The following is a 22232-nucleotide window of genomic DNA, read 5'->3' as shown; positions in this document are numbered from 1 at the left end:
AGAGAAAAAGTCTCAGCTCCTGCTGAAACTGACTCACCACTCACCAGCTGCTCTCACGCCGCCGAAATCGACTGGCCTGCCCCTGCAAAGACAAGTGCTTTTAAAGGTTGACTTACCTCCCAGCACCCTCCTTCCGCAATGCTCCCGCTGAAACTGACTAACCAGCTGCTCTCACGCCGCCGAAATCGACTGGCCTGCCCCTGCAAAGAGAAGTGCTTTTAAAGGTTGACTTACCTCCCAGCACCCTCCTTCCGCAATGCTCCCGCTGAAACTGACTAACCAGCTGCTCTCACGCCACCGAAATCGACTGGCCTGCCCCTGCAAAGAGAAGTGCTTTTAAAGGTTGACTTACCTCCCAGCACCCTCCTTCCGCAATGCTCCCGCTGAAACTGACTAACCAGCTGCTCTCACGCCGCCGAAATCGACTGGCCTGCCCCTGCAAAGAGAAGTGCTTTTAAAGGTTGACTTACCTCCCAGCACCCTCCTTCCGCAATGCTCCCGCTGAAACTGACTAACCAGCTGCTCTCACGCCGCCGAAATCGACTGGCCTGCCCCTGCAAAGAGAAGTGCTTTTAAAGGTTGACTTACCTCCCAGCACCCTCCTTCCGCAATGCTCCCGCTGAAACTGACTAACCAGCTGCTCTCACGCCGCCGAAATCGACTGGCCTGCCCCTGCAAAGAGAAGTGCTTTTAAAGGTTGACTTACCTCCCAGCACCCTCCTTCCGCAATGCTCCCGCTGAAACTGACTAACCAGCTGCTCTCACGCCACCGAAATCGACTGGCCTGCCCCTGCAAAGAGAAGTGCTTTTAAAGGTTGACTTACCTCCCAGCACCCTCCTTCCGCAATGCTCCCGCTGAAACTGACTAACCAGCTGCTCTCACGCCGCCGAAATCGACTGGCCTGCCCCTGCAAAGAGAAGTGCTTTTAAAGGTTGACTTACCTCCCAGCACCCTCCTTCCGCAATGCTCCCGCTGAAACTGACTAACCAGCTGCTCTCACGCCACCGAAATCGACTGGCCTGCCCCTGCAAAGAGAAGTGCTTTTAAAGGTTGACTTACCTCCCAGCACCCTCCTTCCGCAATGCTCCCGCTGAAACTGACTAACCAGCTGCTCTCACGCCGCCGAAATCGACTGGCCTGCCCCTGCAAAGAGAAGTGCTTTTAAAGGTTGACTTACCTCCCAGCACCCTCCTTCCGCAATGCTCCCGCTGAAACTGACTAACCAGCTGCTCTCACGCCGCCGAAATCGACTGGCCTGCCCCTGCAAAGAGAAGTGCTTTTAAAGGTTGACTTACCTCCCAGCACCCTCCTTCCGCAATGCTCCCGCTGAAACTGACTAACCAGCTGCTCTCACGCCGCCGAAATCGACTGGCCTGCCCCTGCAAAGAGAAGTGCTTTTAAAGGTTGACTTACCTCCCAGCACCCTCCTTCCGCAATGCTCCCGCTGAAACTGACTAACCAGCTGCTCTCACGCCACCGAAATCGACTGGCCTGCCCCTGCAAAGAGAAGTGCTTTTAAAGGTTGACTTACCTCCCAGCACCCTCCTTCCGCAATGCTCCCGCTGAAACTGACTAACCAGCTGCTCTCACGCCGCCGAAATCGACTGGCCTGCCCCTGCAAAGAGAAGTGCTTTTAAAGGTTGACTTACCTCCCAGCACCCTCCTTCCGCAATGCTCCCGCTGAAACTGACTAACCAGCTGCTCTCACGCCGCCGAAATCGACTGGCCTGCCCCTGCAAAGAGAAGTGCTTTTAAAGGTTGACTTACCTCCCAGCACCCTCCTTCCGCAATGCTCCCGCTGAAACTGACTAACCAGCTGCTCTCACGCCGCCGAAATCGACTGGCCTGCCCCTGCAAAGAGAAGTTCTTTTAAAGGTTGACTTACCTCCCAGCACCCTCCTTCCGCAATGCTCCCGCTGAAACTGACTAACCAGCTGCTCTCACGCCACCGAAATCGACTGGCCTGCCCCTGCAAAGAGAAGTGCTTTTAAAGGTTGACTTACCTCCCAGCACCCTCCTTCCGCAATGCTCCCGCTGAAACTGACTAACCAGCTGCTCTCACGCCGCCGAAATCGACTGGCCTGCCCCTGCAAAGAGAAGTGCTTTTAAAGGTTGACTTACCTCCCAGCACCCTCCTTCCGCAATGCTCCCGCTGAAACTGACTAACCAGCTGCTCTCACGCCGCCGAAATCGACTGGCCTGCCCCTGCAAAGAGAAGTGCTTTTAAAGGTTGACTTACCTCCCAGCACCCTCCTTCCGCAATGCTCCCGCTGAAACTGACTAACCAGCTGCTCTCACGCCACCGAAATCGACTGGCCTGCCCCTGCAAAGAGAAGTGCTTTTAAAGGTTGACTTACCTCCCAGCACCCTCCTTCCGCAATGCTCCCGCTGAAACTGACTAACCAGCTGCTCTCACGCCGCCGAAATCGACTGGCCTGCCCCTGCAAAGAGAAGTGCTTTTAAAGGTTGACTTACCTCCCAGCACCCTCCTTCCGCAATGCTCCCGCTGAAACTGACTAACCAGCTGCTCTCACGCCGCCGAAATCGACTGGCCTGCCCCTGCAAAGAGAAGTGCTTTTAAAGGTTGACTTACCTCCCAGCACCCTCCTTCCGCAATGCTCCCGCTGAAACTGACTAACCAGCTGCTCTCACGCCGCCGAAATCGACTGGCCTGCCCCTGCAAAGAGAAGTGCTTTTAAAGGTTGACTTACCTCCCAGCACCCTCCTTCCGCAATGCTCCCGCTGAAACTGACTAACCAGCTGCTCTCACGCCACCGAAATCGACTGGCCTGCCCCTGCAAAGAGAAGTGCTTTTAAAGGTTGACTTACCTCCCAGCACCCTCCTTCCGCAATGCTCCCGCTGAAACTGACTAACCAGCTGCTCTCACGCCGCCGAAATCGACTGGCCTGCCCCTGCAAAGAGAAGTGCTTTTAAAGGTTGACTTACCTCCCAGCACCCTCCTTCCGCAATGCTCCCGCTGAAACTGACTAACCAGCTGCTCTCACGCCGCCGAAATCGACTGGCCTGCCCCTGCAAAGAGAAGTGCTTTTAAAGGTTGACTTACCTCCCAGCACCCTCCTTCCGCAATGCTCCCGCTGAAACTGACTAACCAGCTGCTCTCACGCCGCCGAAATCGACTGGCCTGCCCCTGCAAAGAGAAGTGCTTTTAAAGGTTGACTTACCTCCCAGCACCCTCCTTCCGCAATGCTCCCGCTGAAACTGACTAACCAGCTGCTCTCACGCCACCGAAATCGACTGGCCTGCCCCTGCAAAGAGAAGTGCTTTTAAAGGTTGACTTACCTCCCAGCACCCTCCTTCCGCAATGCTCCCGCTGAAACTGACTAACCAGCTGCTCTCACGCCGCCGAAATCGACTGGCCTGCCCCTGCAAAGAGAAGTGCTTTTAAAGGTTGACTTACCTCCCAGCACCCTCCTTCCGCAATGCTCCCGCTGAAACTGACTAACCAGCTGCTCTCACGCCGCCGAAATCGACTGGCCTGCCCCTGCAAAGAGGCACGTGGGCATGTAACAATACAACACAATACAGTGGTTTAACACAGGTTCACAATCACGGCCTTTGGAAATGTGTTGAGTTTTAATTCAGCGCATTCGTTTTGTATCAAAGGTCAGGAGATTATGCAGATGCAGATGGGGAAAAAGGAGTTTGAATGGCATCACAAAGTGGGAATGTGCTCCGTGAGGGACCAGGCTGAAAACTGGATTTGGTGTTGCTCGAGCTTCTAGTGAGTCCTCCTCTTCCAGAGATACTCATCATAAACCTTACTGAGGATCCTGAGGGCAAGACTGATGCAAAGACGTGTTGAAAGTCCTCACACCTTTGGATGGACTTTATCTTTTCTGGTGTTTTTTGACTGGGTTGAAAGTCCAGGGGAGGCAGGAGTGGAAGAGGTGAGCCAGTAATTGCCAGCTTTAGTTGGGTATATTCCTGGTGGACTCCCTGCCCCATGCTCACACTATTGGTCACCTAACATGGCCGACCCCACAATGCACTGTCTTCCCATGGCCAATCAGAAAGAGGTTTGGCTCTGAGTCAAGCTGCTTTTTGTTTTGTCCATCTTCAATATTTTTCTAACCAATAAACAGAAGTGTTCAAAGGCGATGTGATCTGACGGCCGCGTCGCGCCAGGCGCGAACTCGAGCGAGTCGGTTAGATCGCGGAAGGATCCGATATCGGGAACTGCTCCGGGCGCCGATTGGTTCCCGATCTAACCGGTCCTCTCCTGTTGGCGAGATCCGGATTCCACCGCGACGCGGCGAGAAACCAGATATACCACTTAAGGCCAATCTCCATCTCGTTAACGGGAAGGACCCCTATCTAACGGCCTCCCCTGACCTGACCGGCTCCCCACTGAGCGGTCACGTGGGCAACATTTAGCACACCTATTTAAAAACGTGAAGCCAGTGCAATTGCTGCTGTGGGGAGCGGAGGAGATGAGTAGCCATCTTGGAAATTGGGCAATCAGCCTGGGGGCAGCGGGGCTGCTGCCCCAGTGGTTGGAGCGGGTGGGGGGGGGGGTTGCCCCTGGGTTGGGAGGAGAGGGGCTCATCGCCTGTGGGTCTGACATGGACACCCTGGGGCAATTTCAGCTTCTGCCTGTCATCTCACCGAACACCCCCAGGACAGAGCCCCATCTGTTGTAAGATGATGAACGTCACTTTAGCCCCCACCAACCATGGTGGTCTCTGGCTAGCACTAAAAGGGTAGTAATGAGAGCATTTCACAGCTCCCAATGGAATCGCATAGTCAGGTGTGCCGTGCAGCAGGCGGGTTTTATTGCCCAGCATCCTGGTCAGGCTGTCAGGCCTGGACGCTGGAGGCTTCAACGCCGCAGGGGCAGCAGCCAATAATCAAACACCCAAGAGCTGGGCTGCAGCATTGGGGACATCCCCGTGACCAGAGGCTGGGGGGGGAGGGGGGGGGTGTCAGGGAGGGAACCTTTGCCCGGCCTGATGTGTTGGGTGCTCTGGATCCGTGGAACACATACAGGCCACCAACACTTAAAATAGTGCAATACTATTTTATCAAGTTAGAAACTGTTGAACATACTTTCACTGTGGGTTAACACGATGTTAGATTAAACTAAAGACTTATACCTGTCCTAACCAGTCGATGCACTTAGCACATGGTGAAGATCTGTGCTGTAAGCTGTAAGCTCTGTCCTTGTAGGAGGCTGCATCTCGAATGAGCGGGAACTCTGATGCCCCCTGTCTTTATAGTGAGTGTGCTCTAACTGGTGATTGGCTGCGGTTTTGTGTGTGTTGATTGGTCCCGCTGTGTGTCCATCAGTGTGTGTGTATCTGCACCATGATATACTGGTGTATATTATGACATCCCCACTTTTATAAAAGAATGTATGTGTATGGCAATAAATAATATATGGTGAGAATGTTCCTAACTACGTGTGAGGTGCGAAGACATATTTACAGGACTACGTACATGAGAACTAAGCTATTCATGGGAAGGTGCCTGGTACAGAGAAGCAGTATGCAACAAGAGTAACGAGATCAACACTATATACAAACCAGGGAAACGATCAAACAAAGCAACGAAACAATTCAGAGAGTCTATAAGTCCGCAAAGTTCATAAATTAAGTCTCTGAGGTGGGCGACGAATTCTGGTTGACCGCCTCAAGGGTGGGTCGAGAGCTGCCGGTTCAGGAGCGGGCTGGACTGCATCAGAGTCAGGGGGAGGCAGAGTGACAGGGAGCTCTGCATAGTCCATGGCAGGGTCAGCAGGAGAGCGAGGCGACAGTGGAGGATCATGTGGCGAGCGTGGAACGAGACGAAGGGCGTGTCGATTGTGGCGCAGAATAGAGCTATCCGGTAGACGAACCAGGAACGAGCGGGGGCCACCTGCCGAAGGACAACAGCGGTTGCAGACCAGCCACCACCTGGAAGATGGATGCGGACGTTGTCATCTGGGGCCAGAGCAGGGAGATCAGTTGCACAGGAGTCATGAGCCGCCTTGTGCTGTGCACGAGACAGCTGCATCCGGCGAAGGACCGGAACGTGGTCGAGGTCTTGGACATGAATGGATGGCACGGTCGTCCTCAGGGTACGACCCATGAGTAACTGGGCTGGCGACATGCCAGTGGACAGCGGGGCGGAGCGATAGGCCAGCAAGGCAAGGTAGAAATCGGACCCAGCATCGGCAGCCTTGCATAGGAGCCGTTTGACTATATGTACTCCCTTCTCCGCTTTGCCGTTGGATTGGGGGTACAGGGGACTGGATGTCACATGGGCAAAATTGTACCGCCTGGCAAAGTTGGACCATTCCTGGCTGGCAAAGTAGGGGCCATTGTCCGACATAACCGTGAGCAGGATGCCGTGTCGAGCAAAGGTTTCTTTACATGCACGAATGACTGCAGACGAGGTGATGTTGTGCAACCGTATCACCTCCGGGTAATTTGAAAAGTAGTCCACGATCAGGACCTAGTCTCTACCCAGTGCGTTGAACAGGTCGATGCCCACCTTGGTCCATGGTGACGTGACCAACTCATGGGGCTGCAGGGTCTCACATGGTTGGGCCGGTTGGAAGCGCTGACAAGTGGGGCAGTTGAGCACTGTGTTGGCTATGTCCTCATTAATGCCGGGCCAGTACACTGCCTCTCGGGCCCGTCGGCGGCACTTTTCCACACCAAGGTGGCCCTCGTGTGGTTGTTCCAGGACACGCTGGCGCATGCTCTGCAGGATGACAATGCGGTCCAGTTTTAGAAAAACCCCGTCTACTACCGCCAGATCATCTCTGACATTATAAAACTGAGGGCATTGGCCCTTGAGCCACCCGTCTGTTAGGTGGTGCATGACACGCTGTAGCAAGGGGTCAGCCGCAGTCTCGCGGCGAATTTGGACGAGGCGTTCATCCGAGGCAGGTAGATTGGAGGCTGCGAATGCCACATGGGCGTCAACCTGGCAGACAAATCCCGCTGGGTCACATGGAGTGTTGACTGCCCTGGAGAGAGCGTCAGCAATGATGAGGTCTTTGCCTGGGGTGTATACCAGCTGGAAGTCGTATCGCCGGAGCTTGAGAAGAATACGCTGGAGCGAGGCGTCATGTCGTTCAAGTTTTTCTGTATTATATTGACCAGCGGGCGATGGTTGGTCTCAACGGTGAATTGAGGAAGTCCGTAGACATAATCGTGAAACTTAACTACACCGGTCAGAAGGCCCAGGCACTCCTTTTCTATCTACACGTAGCGCTGCTCCGTGGGGGTCATCGCACGTGACGCATATGCAACGGGGGCCCATGATGAGGCCTCATCACGTTGAAGGAGCACTGCCCCAATGCCGGATTGGCTGGCATCGGTCGAAATTTTGGTCTCCTTTGCTGGATCAAAGAAAGCTAAGACCGGGGCAGTGGTCAGTTTTGTTTTGAGTTCTCTACATTTGCGCTCGTGGGCAGGGAGTCATTGGAAGTCTGTCATCTTCCTGACCAGGTTCCTAGGAGCCGTGGTATGAGAGGCGAGGTTAGGGATAAATTTCCCTAAAAAATTGACCATGACCAGAAATTGGAGGATCGCCTTCTTGTCCTCTGGTGTTTTCATAGCTGTGACAGCAGCTACCTTGTCCGCATCCGGCTGCACACCCAATTGGGAGATGTGGTCCCCGAGGAACTTGAGTTCCGTCTGACCAAAAGAGCATTTGGCCCTGTTGAGGCGGAGGCCATGCTCATGTATACGTCTGAATAAGGGCTGGAGGCGACTAACATGCTGCTGTGGGGTGGTGGACCAAATGATTATATCATCGACATAGATGCGAACACCTTCAATGCCTTCCATCATTTGTTCCATAATCCTGTGGAACACTTCTGATGCAGATATGGTCCCGAACGGCATCCTGTTGTAACAATATCTGCCAAAGGGGGTTTTAAAAGTGCAAAGTTTCCTGCTGGATTTATCGAGCTGGATTTGCCAGAATCCTTTTAAGGCGTAGAGTTTGGTGAAGAGCTTGGCGCGAGCCATCTCACATGTGAGCTCTTCGCGCTTGGGAATTGGATAATGCTCCCTCATGATATTGCAATTTAGATCCTTGGGATCAATGCAAATTCTCAATTCGCCGGAAGGCTTTTTTACACATACCATGGAACTGACCCAGTCGGTTGGTTCCGTGACTTTGGAAATCACTCCTTGGTTCTGGAGGTCCTGCAGCTACTGCTTGAGGCAGTCCTTAAGGGGTGCTGGGACCCTGCGAGGTGCGTGCACCACAGGCGTGGCATTCGGTTTTAATAAAATCTTCTAGGTGTACGGGAGCGTGCCCATGCCCTCAAAGACGTCGTGCTGCTGGTTGATAATGGCGTCGAGCTGCGCCCTGAAGTCGGTGTCCTGAAAGGCAGACGTGTCAGCAGGAGAGAGAGAGTGAACTCTCTGAACTAGGTTCAACAGCTTGCATGCCTGCGCGCCAAGCCCAGGAGGAGCCCACGATTTTGAAGGGAAGGATGGCTTTGCGTGACCTGTGCGTCACTTCAAGTTGGCACGAACCGCTGGCAGCAATGGCATTGCCATTATAATCTAATAGCTGGCAGGCTGATGGAAGGATGGCTGGTTTGACAGGAAGGCTTTGGAGGTCAGACCGCGCAATGAGATTGGCGGAGGCACCAGTGTCCAGGCGGAATCGTATTTGGGACCGGTTGACCATCAGGGTGGCACACCACTCATCGTCTGGATCGATGCTGTATACCAATAGAGGCTGGATTCTTTGCTTCGGGGACAGCCTGTAACGATACCGACTCGAAAAGGCGCCTTCGGGTCCTCGGTGTCAATATCGGGTAGTAGGTCCGCATCGGACTCGGTGACCGTGGGTTGAATGGCCTGGACATTCCTGCGAGGCTGGCTGGAGCGATATGAGTTGGCAGGCTGAGCTGATCGGCATAAAGCAGCACAGTGGTCAAGTTTGCCACATCTCAGGCATCATCGGGATTTGGCTGGGCATTGCCGCTTTAAGTGGGCAGAGCCACAGTTGCCGCATGTTGTAGCGTCGGTATGTTCGCTGCGCCACCGCGCATGCGCGGTGCGGTCGTACGTGGTGCGCGCCTGCGCAGTACTTTCGTCGACGTCACCGTCCCCTAGTTCGGTGCGCACAAGAGCAGGAGTCCGCGAAAAGCGCGCAAAATGGCCGCCCTCATCCAGGCTGAGGCCCTGGAGTTGCTCGATTGCTTGGACCCGTTCTGCCTCGTGGGGATCTTACTGCGCCGTTTCAGCCACTTGGATGTGGGAATACCGACTAGTGGCGTGTTCCTGCAGCACGCTGGTCTCGATGGCGGTCGCTAGGGTGAGCTGCTTTACCTTGAGGAGCTGCTGGCATAGGGGGTCCGACTGAACACCGAAAACGTTCTGGTCGCGTATCATGGAGTCGGAGGTGGGCCCGTAGCTACAAGACTGTGCAAGGATGCGGAGGTGGGTGAGAAAGGACTGGAAAGGTTCATCCTTACCCTGCAAACGCTATTGGAATACATAGTGTTGAAACTTTCATTCACCTCTACGCTGCAGTGAGTGTCAAACCTGAGGAGGATCGTCTTGAATTTTGATTTATCTTCATCATCAGCAAAGGTGAGAGAATTGAAAATGTGGATGGCATGGTCCCCGGACGTGGATAGGAAGAGAGTGATCTTCCTGGTGTCTGAGGCAGCTTCCCGGTCTGTGGCTTCCAGGTAGAGCTGGAAGCGTTGTTTGAATATCTTCCAGTTGGCTCCTAGGTTATTGGTGATGCGGAGCGGCGGCGGCAGGCGGACGCTGTCCATTTTGCTGGATGGCTGTATGCTGGTGCAAGGTAGATCACTAGCAGGTAGGTCTAAGAAGTTCTAATATCCCTCAACTCCTGGTACCATGATGTGTTGGGTGCTCAGGATCCGTGGAACACAGACAGGCCACCAACACTTAAAATAGTGCAACACTATTTTATTAAGTTAGAAACTGTTGAACATACTTTCATTGTGGGTTAACACGATGTTAGATTAAACTAAAGACCTATGCCTGTCCTAACCAGTCTATGCACTCAGCACATGTTGAGGACCTGTGCTGTAAGCTGTAAGCTCTGTCCTTGTAGGAGGCTGCATCTCGAATGAGCGGGAACTCTGATGCCCCCTGTCTTTATAGTGAGTGTGCTCTAACTGGTGATTGGCTGCGGTGTTGTGTGTGTTGATTGGTCCCGCTGTGTGTCCATCAGTGTGTGTATCTGCACCATGATGTACTGGTGTATATTACGACACGGTCCAGGTAACGTTCCCGGTGGCTGTCTGGGGTTTGGGGTCCAGAGTCTGGTGCCCAGGGGCCCTGCTGTGGCCAGAGGTGCGCGTCTAAGGTGGGGTCCCTGAGCACAACCTCAACAAGGGAACGATGCGGGACCTGTGCCGTGTCCTTAGGGTCAGGTTTAGCACACTGGGCTAAATCGCTGGCTTTTAAAGCAGACCCAGGAAGGCCAGCAGCACGGTTCAACTCCCGTACCAGCCTCCCTGAACAGGCGCAAGAATGTGGCGACTAGGGGCTTTTCACAGTAACTTCATTTGAAGCCTACTCGTGACAATAAGCGATTTTCATTTTTCATTTCACTTGGCACCACGTGGTGGAGGAGGATACCCGCCCCCGGCCTCCATCAACGTCACCGCAGCCCGGAACCTTTACACCTCGGGTTCATTCCAGGACTGGTGCAGGGAATTGTGTGGCAATTCATGGCAAGTCACGTGTGCTCTGTGTGCCGGCAGGTGACTGTACAAACTTTGACCTGGGCCTCAAGATGCCCGGGCAGCAGGATTCTCCACCAGGATGCCCAGGTCCAGGAGGTAATAAGATGGCACGCATGTCGCCTTGCGCGCACCGAGCGGTCCTTCATTCGCAGGAAGGGGTTCCACTCTCTGAACGTTCAACTTGTGTGCGACCACCTCAACATCATGCTCACGAATTCACGTTTCTCAGGGATTGTGCATGGTAGCTACATCCTGGGGCAGTCGGAGATCCCCGGCGTCTTTGAAGGACACCCCAGGATAACCAGATGGCTCTTGGTTGCTTAGGTCCTGGCTAATGACACAAGTGCGGAGGCCGGTGACCTACGCAGGGAACCGCTATAACGGGGCCCATCTGGCCACACGGGCTGTCATTGTGTGATTAAAATGCAGTTCCAATGCCTTGTCCGCTGGTGGTTCACTGCAATACAGCCACCGGAGGATCACCGCTTTGTGGTGGTCTGCTGTGCCCTCTACAACCTGGCACAGCAGCGGGGTGACGTGCTGGAGGCAGAACATGCGGCCTCGTCAGAGGAGCAGGATGAGGAGCAGCCGGACTTTGATAATAATCTTTCTTGTCACAAGTGGGCTTACATTGACACTGCAATGAAGTTACTGTGAAAATCCCCTAGTCGCCACATTCCGGCGCCTGTTCGGGGTCACAAAGGGAGAATTCAGAATGTCCAAATCATCTAACAAGCACGTCTTTCGGGACTTGTGGGAGGAAACCGGAGCACCCGGAGGAAACACAGGGAGAAACGGGGAGAACGCGCAGATTCCGGACAGACCCAAGCCGGGAATCGAACCTCGGACCCTGGCACTGTGAAGCAACAGTGCTAACCACTGTGCCGCCGTGCTGCCCTGTTATTAACTGAATCGCCCAATGTGGGGCTCGAACCCATGGCCCTGGGATTAAGAAACCCAAGCTCTACTGACTGAGCTAGCCGGGTTGACCGGGTTGTCCGGGACCCAACTGGGTCCTGGGGTCCAGCAGACCTCCGACCGATGTCCCCCTCCACATTCCTGCCTCCGCCTGATGTGCATCGGCAACTGTGTGGTGCTCACCAGGTTGTGCGCTAGATGCCTGATCACTACTGTCGCCCACCGAGATGTGTGTCTCTGCACTGGCGGAGGGTGGGGGTGACAGCTGTGATGCCTCGACAGTGGTATTTTTGGAGCTCTCCTCTGAGGTGTTCTCTTGGAAGGAGGAGGTGGGGGGGGGGGGGGGTGCAGCTTGGATGGGTCGGCACTATCGGATGGAAATACTGCAGGTGAATGGACTTGTGGTCAGTGGGAGGGTGGGATCATTATTCTGACATGAACAACACACGTGTGAAAGGTCGCCTGGATGGGTGCCTGTGGACACACACCTCTGCGATGCAGGCCAAGCTTGACGTCGGTGACAGATCTGTCCTTGGCCACCCCGCCCCCCCCCCCCCCCCCCCCCCCCCCCGACCTCCAGGGCCCATTCCTCGTAAAGGTGTGAGGACACTGATGGCTGGCACCCTGCTGCCCCTCTGGGCCAACTTCTCCTGCGGGTACAAAGAGAGGGCATTGTTACCGCACACTTCATGCACCAAGGGGTGGGGGGGGTCATGGCAGGGGGCAGCCTGGTGATGGGTGGGGTGTGCAGATGCCTGCCAGGGTATGCTGAGTCACAGGAGCGTTATTATGCTGGGGGGTAGGGGGGTGCGGGGGGGGGGGTAGGGAGGTGGTGTGGTGCCAACCTCTGGGTTGTCAGGAAGGGGAGGGGTGGGGGGGTGGCGACCAGGGGTGGCAGGTGGAACCGGTGCCAGGGGACTGATGCCAACTCACCCATGTGGTCTGGCGAAGGACATTGAGCTTCTTACGGCACTAGGTCGCAGTCCTCCTGGTGACACGCTCTGCGCTGACGGCCACTGTCATTGCCTCACAGGCAGCACTGGCACAACAGGGTATGGTATATTGACTCCACTGCATCCAATAGTCTGGTCAGGTTGGCGAATCGTGGTGCAGATCTCCTTGGTGGCATGACTGCGTGCTGTCTGAGGTTTACTCCGCGGGATTGATTTAAGTGTCGCTCCCCTCATTAGCAGAGGGTTGCCGGGCACAGTCCGGGTGAATCAGCTGGCAGGACAACAAAGAACAAAGAACAAAGAAATGTACAGCACAGGAACAGGCCCTTCGGCCCTCCAAGCCCGTGCCGACCATGCTGCCCGACTAAACTACAATCTTCTACACTTCCTGGGTCCGTATCCTTCTATTCCCATCCTATTCATATATTTGTCAAGATGCCCCTTAAATGTCACTATCGTCCCTGCTTCCACCACCTCCTCCGGTAGCGAGTTCCAGGCACCCACTACCCTCTGCGTAAAAAACTTGCCTCGTACATCTCCTCTAAACCTTGCCCCTCTCACCTTAAACCTATGCCCCCTAGTAATTGACCCCTCTACCCTGGGGAAAAGCCTCTGACTATCCACTCTGTCTATGCCCCTCATAATTTTGTATACCTCTATCAGGTCTCCCCTCAACCTCCTTCGTTCCAGTGAGAACAAACCGAGTTTATTCAATCGCTCCTCATAGCTAATGCCCTCCATACCAGGCAACATTCTGGTAAATCTCTTCTGCATCCTCTCTAAAGCCTCCACATCCTTCTGGTAGTGTGGCGACCAGAATTGAACACTATACTCCAAGTGTGGCCTAACTAAGGTTCTATACAGCTGCAACATGACTTGCCAATTCTTATACTCAATGCCCCGGCCAATGAAGGCAAGCATGCCGTATGCCTTCTTGACTACCTTCTCCACCTGTGTTGCCCCTTTCAATGACCTGTGGACCTGTACTCCTAGATCTCTTTGACTTTCAATACTCTTGAGGGTTCTACCATTCACTGTATATTCCCTACCTGCATTAGACCTTCCAAAATGCATTACCTCACATTTGTCCGGATTAAACTCCATCTGCCATCTCTCCGCCCAAGTCTCCAGACAATCTAAATCCTGCTGTATCCTCCGACAGTCCTCATCGCTATCCGCAATTCCACCAACCTTTGTGTCGTCTGCAAACTTACTAATCACCATTTCTGGCGTGAAGCTCGCGGGGCATCATTACAGGCCCTAATTGGCCTTAGATACCGGTAGTGGTGTCGCCGGGTGGGCCTTCGAGAAGCCCGCAACAATTCCCGTTCATCATCACACTTAGAAACCTTTCCAGTAGATCACGCCCAATGAAAGAAAATGACCATTTATTTTTTTCCCAATTAAGCGGCAATTTTGCGTGGCCAACCCACCTAACCTGCACATCTTTGGGTTGCGGGGGTGAAACCCATGCAGACACGAGGAGAATGTGTAAACTCCTCAGGTTAGGTGGATTGGCCATGATAAATTGCCCTTAGTGTCCAAAATTGCCCTTAGTGTTGGGTGGGGTTACTGGGTTATGGGGATAGGGTGGAGGTGTGGACATTGGGTAGGGTGCTCTTTCCAGACTCGATGGGCCGAATGGCCTCCTTGCGCACTGTAAATTCTATGAAAAGAGGTTTAGAATCCAAACAGTTTAATGCGAAAGAAATTCAATGGAATTGACTTTGGAAAGCTGAGGTTTAATTTTATCGCTGGCACCAGTCCTAGCGGAGACAATGTTGGACCAGGAATCGCGTTGAGAATCCATCACAAACAACGTTGTGTAAAAATATGGCCTTTTGTCTTTTCGACTGAAGTGAGTGAGGCTGCAAATGAAGGTTGACCGTTCTTGGAATTGGAAATAGGACATCTTTATTAAACACTCACGGAAGCTTAATAAAATAAACGGACACCAGGTGTGGTGTCCCTCAAACCTGGACCTTCATCCAGGCGTGTAAGTTGAGATTTGCTTTGCCAAACGTTCTTACGCATCTGAGGTCATGCTCAATGTCTGCCAGCGTGGAACATTCTAGACTGTGCTGTCAGGTGACGGAGAGTGTACTTGACTAGAACACATTCTTATAAACCTACCCTGCACTCTCCCCAGAGCAATTATGTCCTTCCTGTCATGTGGTGACCAGAATTGCACACAAAACTCCAGTTGTGGCCCCACCAGTGTCTTATACAATTCCAACATTATATCCTTAATTTTATATTCGATACCCCTGTCTATAAAAGAGAACACTCCATATGCTTTGTTTATAACCTTGTCTACCTGAACTGCTGCCTTTAGGGACCTGTGTACTTGTACACCAAGATCTCTCACTTCATCTTCCCATCCTAGTATATTCCCATTTATTGAGTACTGCCTACAACTGTTTGTCCTCCCTAAATGCATGACCTCGAACTTCTCTGTGTTAAATTCCATCTGCCACATTATCGCCCCCTCCACCAATCCATCTGCATCATTCTGGAGATCATGGCTATCCTCTACACTGTCCACCACTCGGCCAATCTTGGTGTCGTCTGCAAATTTCCCAATCATGCTCCCCACATTTACGTCCAAATCGTTAATATAAAACACAAACAGTAAGGGTCCCAACACCGAGCCCTGTGGAACACCACTTGCAACAACTTTCCATTTGCAAGGGCAGCCATCGACCATCACCCTTTGTTTCCTGTTACTAAGCCAACATTTTATCCAGTTTGCCACATTTCCCTGCGTCCCATGGGCTTTCACTTTCTTGACCAATCTGCCATGTGGGACTTTGTCAATCAGCTTGTTAAAATCCATGTACACCACATCCACTGCACTCCCTTCATCAACACTTCTTATCACTTCCTCAAAGAATTCAATTGTCGAGGAGAATACTGAGATTCAGGCTACTAGGCTAGAAGGGCTTGAGGTTCATAAGGAGGAGGTGTTAGCAATTCTGGAAAGTGTGAAAATAGATAAGTCCCCTGGGCTGGATGGGATTTATCCTAGGGTTCTCTGGGAATCTAGGGAGGAGATTGCTGAGCCTTTGGCTTTGATTTTTAAGTCATCTTTGTCTCCAGGAATAGTGCCAGAAGACTGGAGGATAGCAAATGTTGTCCCCTTGTTCAAGAAGGGGAGTAGAGACAACCCCGGTAACAATAGGCCAGTGAGCCCTTGTGGGCAAAATCTTGGAAAGGTCTATAAGAGATAGGATGTATAATCATCTGGAAAGGAATAATTTGATTAGAGATAGTCAACACGGTTTTGTGAAGGGTAGATCGTGCCTCACAAACCTTACTGAGTTCTTTGAGAAGGTGAACAAACAGTTGGATGAGGGTAAAGCAGTTGATGTGGTGCATATAGGTTTCAGTAAAGCGCTTGATAAGGTTGCCCATGGTAGGCTACTGCAGAAAATACGGAGGCATGGGATTCAGGGTGATTTAGCAGTTTGGATCAGAAATTGGCTAGCTGGAAGAAGACAAAGGGTAGTGGTTGATGGGAAATGTTCAGACTGGAGTCCAGTTACTAGTCGTGTACCACAATGATCTGTTTTGGGGCCACTGTTGTTTGTCATTTTTATAAATGATCTGGAGGAGCGCGTAGAAGGATGGGTGAGTAAATTTGCAAATGACACTAAAGTCGGTGGAGTTGTGGACAGTGCGGAAGGATATTACAAGTTACAGAGGGACATAGATAAGCTGCAGCGCTGGGCTGAGAGGTGGCAAATGGAGTTTAATGCAGAAAAGTGTGAGGTGATTCATTTTGGAAGGAATAACAGGAAGACAGAGTACTGGGCTAATGGTAAGATTCTTGGCAGTGTGGATGAGCAGAGAGATCTCGGTGTCCATGCTTATAGATCCCTGAAAGTTGCCACCCAGGTTGAGAGGGTTGTTAAGAAGGCTCAGCAATCTCCTCCCTAGCTTCCCAGAGAATCCTAGCATAAATCCCATCCGGCCCAGGGGACTTATCTATTTTCACACTTTCCAGAATTGCTAACACCTCCTCCTTATGATCCTCAAACCCTTCTAGTCTAGTAGCCTGAATCTCAGTAGTCTCCTCGACAACATTATCTTTTTCCTGTGTGAATACTGACGAAAAATACTCATTTAGCACCTCTCCTATCTCCTCGGACTCCAAGCACAACTTCCCACTACTGTCCTTGACTGGCCCTACTCTTACCCTAGTCATTCGTTTATTCCTGACATATCTATAGAAAGCTTTAGGGTTATCCTTGATCCTACCTGCCAAAGACTTCTCATGTTCCCCCCTGGCTCTTCTTAGCTCTCTCTTTAGGTCCTTCCTAGCTAACTTGTAACTCTTGAGCGCCCTAACTGAACCTTCATGTCTCATCTTTACATAAGCCTCCTTCTTCCTCTTGACAAGTGTTTCGACTGCTTTAGTAAACCACGGTTCCCTTGCTCGACCACATCCTCCCTGCCTGACAGGTACATACTTATCAAGGACACGCAGTAGCTGTTCCTTGAACAAGCTCCACATTTCCATTGTGCCCATCCCCTGCAGTTTTCCTCTCCATCCGATGCATCCTAAGTCTTACCTCATCGCATCATAATTGCCTTTCCCCCAGATATAACTCTTGCCCTGCGGTTTATACCTATCCCTTTCCATCACTAAAGTAAACGTAATCAAATTGTGGTCACTATCACCAAATTGCTCACCTACCTCAAATCTATCACCTGTCCTGGTTCATTACCCAGCACCAAATCCAATATGGCCTCGCCTCTCATTGATCTATCTACATACTGTGTCAGGAAACCCTCCTGCACACATTGGACAAAAACGGACCCAGCTAAAGGACTCAAACTATAGCGTTTCCAGTCAATATTTAGAAAGTTAAAGTCCCCCATAACAACTACCCTGTTGCGTTCGCTCCTATCCAGAATCATCTTTGCAATCCTTTCCTCTACATCTCTGGAACTTTTCGGAGGCCTATAGAAAACCCCTAACAGGGTGACCTCTCCTTTCCTGTTTCTAACCTCAGCCCATACTACCTCAGTAGACGAGTCCTCATCAAACGTCCTTTCTGCCACCGTAATACTGTCCTTGACTAACAATGCCACCCCTCCCCCTCTTTTACCACCTTTTCTGAGCTTACTGAAATATCTAAACCCCGGCACCTGCAACAACCATTTCTGTCCCTGCTCTATCCATGTCTCCGAAATGGCCACAACATCGAAGTCCCATGTACCAACCCATGCTGCAAGTTCACCCACCTTATTCTGGATGCTCCTGGCATTGAAGAAGACACACTTTAAACCACCATCCTGCCTGCCGGTACACTCCTGAAACTTTGAAACCTTACTCATGACCTCACTACTCTCAACCTCCTGCATAATGGAGCTACAATTCAGGTTCCCAAGCCCCTGCTGAACTAGTTTAAACCCTCCCGAAGAGCATTAGCAAATTTCCCCCCCCCCCAGGGTATTGGTACCCCACTGGTCCAGGTGCAGACCATCCCGTTTGTAGAGGTCCCACCGACCCCACGATGAGCCCCAATTATCCAGAAATCTGAAACGCTCCCTCCTGCACCATACCTATAGCCACGTGTTCAACTCCTCTGTCTCCCTATTCCTCGTTATCACGTGGCACGGGTAACAACCCAGAGATAATAACTCTGTTTGTCCTAGATCTAAGTTTCCACCCTAGCTCCCTGAATTCCTGCCTTACATCCCTATCCCTTTTAACAGTATTAAAAATAACCAGATATTTTCCTGTCAAAATAACAATATTGTACCATGCTGTTAAAGTAAAATTTGCACTCTCTAGTTTGTTTAATTATCATGGGGGAATCACCAATAGAGCACACACAAACTAACCACTGTATTGTACTGTTGCAGCCCCATCTTGCAAATCACCCATAGGATTATAATGTGTTGTACACAAAGCTCAGCCAGTCTAATTAGTTGGATTCCTTTGTCTCGGGTGAGATAGCCTCTCACTTGCAGGTCTACAGACATTTTTACGAAGGTCTGGGCCAATGCTGCCCCATCAGAATATTGCACTCCAAAGACTCAAATCTGGTGATTAGTTTGGGCCTTGGAGCTCCAGTGGAGTTGGAAGTGTGGAATTGTGGTCCATGTTGAAGATTTTAAAAGTGCAGTTACAGCTTTAAGAACTTATAAGCTTCCAAGATGGTGTCGCCGTTCAATGCAGAACCATGGATTTCCTGCGCTGACCGGTTTTGATGGCAGTGGCGTGCTTTGGAAAGAAGAATTTTCAACAATGGCTATGTTGATCGGCGGCCTGCTGATTGATTTCCTCAGTGATGTAATGTTCCGAGTAGCGACACATGTGAATGAACAGCAGGCTTGCTGTTTAAGGGTTCCAATGGTCACAAGGCCCTCAATAGCTGAGTAAGTTAATTATTTATTTTTATTTTCTGTTCAATTCTGAGGCCACAGGCTGAAGGTCAGGGTCAGGCGATCGGGATCAGCAACAGGTTTTGTTCAAATGGTGCTTCTGACTGAATTAGTAAAAGGATTTCGCAAGACTGGCTGCAGCCTGGAAGTGAAAAAGATTTAGCTCACCCTTTCGGGCTCTGAACTCAGCATGCTAAAATGGACATTCAAGGGGGATTGTGTGGAATCTTCTACAGTAACAAAACCTCTGCTCTTAGCTTCCAGGCTCTTTTCTCTGAAGCTTTCTTCTAGCAGACGTTCTCAGCATCGGTAGCTTCGGTTGGGAGCTTCTTTCAGTTTTGAATCTGCTGAAGATGTCCTTTCCCTTAATCTTTCAGCAATTCTGTGAGGATGAGGGTTTTTGATCCCACAGCTAGCACCATGTTGGAATGCCATTGGTGGACGAATTTATAATCTTCCGTCTGCTCACGACTCGTAATTATGCACAGGTATACAGCACAGGATATAGGCAAACAGTTATCTCCAGCCTGGGTCTTAGCATGTCTCTGGCCAACAGATCTAAGGTCACGTGCCTTCTTACATCGCTGTGTGGGTGGCACTGTACTCAGTCCTTCATTACTCCTGTGTGTAGAGACCCCCTTACTATGGCTATGAAGTAAATTTTGTCAGACCCCTTGCCACTTGTACCTCTGGGAAAATGGTAGGCCATGTGTCCCTGGATTTCGCAATGTTTACTCCAATGGATATGACTCCCTTTCAAAAGCATGAGCACATTGCATTTTAGGCCCACACACTATAGAGTTAACCTCCCCTGAAAAGGCAGAGTGCGCGATGTGAGGCCTTAAGAGCCTGAGTCCATTGTTACTATAGATTTCCAGCGTTTCTATTTGTTTCCTTTGTGCTTCAGATGGCTCCGAGGAGACTGTGGCAAATCAACATAGATCTATTTAAAGGTAAAGGTAAAATTTCAGATGATCATAGGCTGCGTTCCCCTTTGAGGGAATTTGGTGATTTAACCTGAGGATCACCACACCTCAGGCAAGGGGCGAGGTTGAGAAGGCGGAGCCTTCATGAATCACGGCATTTATTTACACTATTTACAAAGGTCACATAACGCAGAATACCACTCCTAGTACAATCCTTGCTGGGAGGACTAACTACACCAGGCCCTGTTCTTGGCCTGCTTTTATGTTAGCTCACAACGAGCCCCAGGTGGTTGACCTCCGCCCCCTACCTCATTCTCCACGAGTCCCACGGGGAGATTAATGGTCCTCGTGGAGGTCATGACACCCCTCCCCGCCAAATGCTCCCCTTCAGCTGCCAACAGTGGAGGCCTTTTGCGCCCTGTCATCCATGGCTCTGTTTCTGCCTTGGGTCAGGTGGAGTGTATCGATTAGCCAATCACCGTTTCCTGACTAACAGCCAAAGAGTTGCTGCTGCTGGCGTTCCAGAAACGCCATCGTCCACTGGCACGGTCTCCTCTGTGTCCATCTCGGATCCAGAATCATCCTCCTCTTGTTGGACTGGGCATGGCGAGCCGGACGACTGGGCCCCCAGACCGAGGGGCAGTTCCTGGTGTGGCGAAGGCACCACCACCACCGTCATTGGTTGTCCTGAAGGGCAGGTTCACGCTTCGCCAAATGGTTAAAGTGCTTCCTCTGGTTCCTGCCCCATCGCCAGTGTAATGACTCAGAGGAGATTGGCGGTAACCGAACATAGATTTATTGACAAATGTCTGCATAACACAGCATATTGCTCCCAGTACAATTCTAGCTGAGAGGACTAACCACACCAGGCCCTGTTTTGGGCCTGCTTTTATGGTAGCTCATAATGATCCCCAGGTGGTTGGCCTCGACCCTCTACTGGAGAACCCGGACTCCATGAATCCCGTGGGCGATCAATGATGGTTTCCCCGTGGTCCTCATGGGGGATACCTTATCCTGAATGCCTCTTGCTGCATTCCCACCCGTTTCTCAGCCACCACACCATCATCTTCCAACACATCGCAATTGTTATGGGCCAGGCTTTACAGAACCTCAAAGTGTATCATGGAGTTCACCTGACCCACTTTTAATAGATTGTGGTATGGGGAACACACGGCCCACTCTACAGGTGTGGTACAGCAGAAATCGAAAAGTATTTTTTAAAGCAAAACAATGCTTATTCTATGAACTCAAGTTAACCTTTTTAAAACATACAGTGAACATCTTAGCAACCATCAATTCAAATACAACCCCCAAAGAATACAACACTAAGTAATCCTTAATAAATTCCTAAACAACATCCAGAAGATAAAACAAACACCTTTTAACAGAAGTACATCAGGTTTACATTCACTACTGAGAACATTTATAATTCTGAATTCACCAAATGATCAAGAGATAGTCTTTTCATGGCAGAGAGATCAACGGTACACCTGCTCTGTCTGGCTTCAGCTCCAACACTGAAACAAAACCAAAAAAACACAGACACACCCAAGCTTTTCTCAAAGTGAAACTAAAAAGCAGAGCCAGAGCTCAGCTCCACCCACATTCTGACATCACTGCAGTAACATGAGCAGCCAAACATTTCTTAACACAATGAACACCACAAGTCCCGCTGCCCTAATTAACATGGAGGGTAAACCTTGTTTTAGAAGATCCCCAGATGTTTAACCGCCCCTTGTTTAACTGGTAGTCAACCGCTCATCATTTGCCCTGATGGCCTGGTCAGCCAGTTCCACCCAGCCAGAACATCTCCTGGAAATTGGAGCTCCAGAGAGCCACTCGCCGACTTTCTCCCTTTACCCTCAGATGTGGGTATGGTTGGGGTGGTGCGATGCCCATTAAAATACCACATTTGCTGCTGGGATGGAGGTGCACAGTATGATGTCCTTGCCAAGCCTTGGACTTTTACACTGTTGTAGGGTGGTCAGTACAACTCCTGAAGGTTGGGCGCAAGTAACAGAGGAATGCCTAGGTTCAGAGCCAGCACCTTGGCCATCACCATCAATTGTTCTTCTTCCCTTCAGAGCAGTGCATCACCCTCACCAAATGGATGAAAGCTCCAAACTCCCTTTTGCTTGAGATTTTCTGATATCCGTTGGAGACAAGGGGTTGGATTCTCCAATATTGAGACTATGTCCCCACGCAGGCGTAGAAACGGTGGTGTTTTACCCCTGAAATTCCTGCAAAAAAGTTAAATGAATTCCTAGCCCTGCAGGGGGCTAGCAGGGACCCGGAGTGAATCTCGCAGCTTTTGCTGCAGATACGGGCCCCCGCACTT

The 22232-nt window shown here is 51.2% G+C and overlaps 1 non-coding gene across 1 annotated transcript; it reads right to left on the bottom strand.

The window, feature by feature from the left end:
- Positions 1–11614: 11614 nt before the first annotated feature.
- Positions 11615–11687, bottom strand: trnak-cuu (transfer RNA lysine (anticodon CUU)). Its single transcript has one exon. It is a non-coding gene; the product is annotated as a tRNA-Lys (tRNA).
- Between the last annotated feature and the right edge of the window lie 10545 nt (positions 11688–22232).

The sequence above is a fragment of the Scyliorhinus torazame genome, chromosome 4, assembly GCF_047496885.1.
Source record: "Scyliorhinus torazame isolate Kashiwa2021f chromosome 4, sScyTor2.1, whole genome shotgun sequence".
In the NCBI taxonomy this organism is placed as follows: Eukaryota; Metazoa; Chordata; class Chondrichthyes; order Carcharhiniformes; family Scyliorhinidae; genus Scyliorhinus; species Scyliorhinus torazame.
This window is presented reverse-complemented; position numbering and strand designations above follow the sequence as displayed.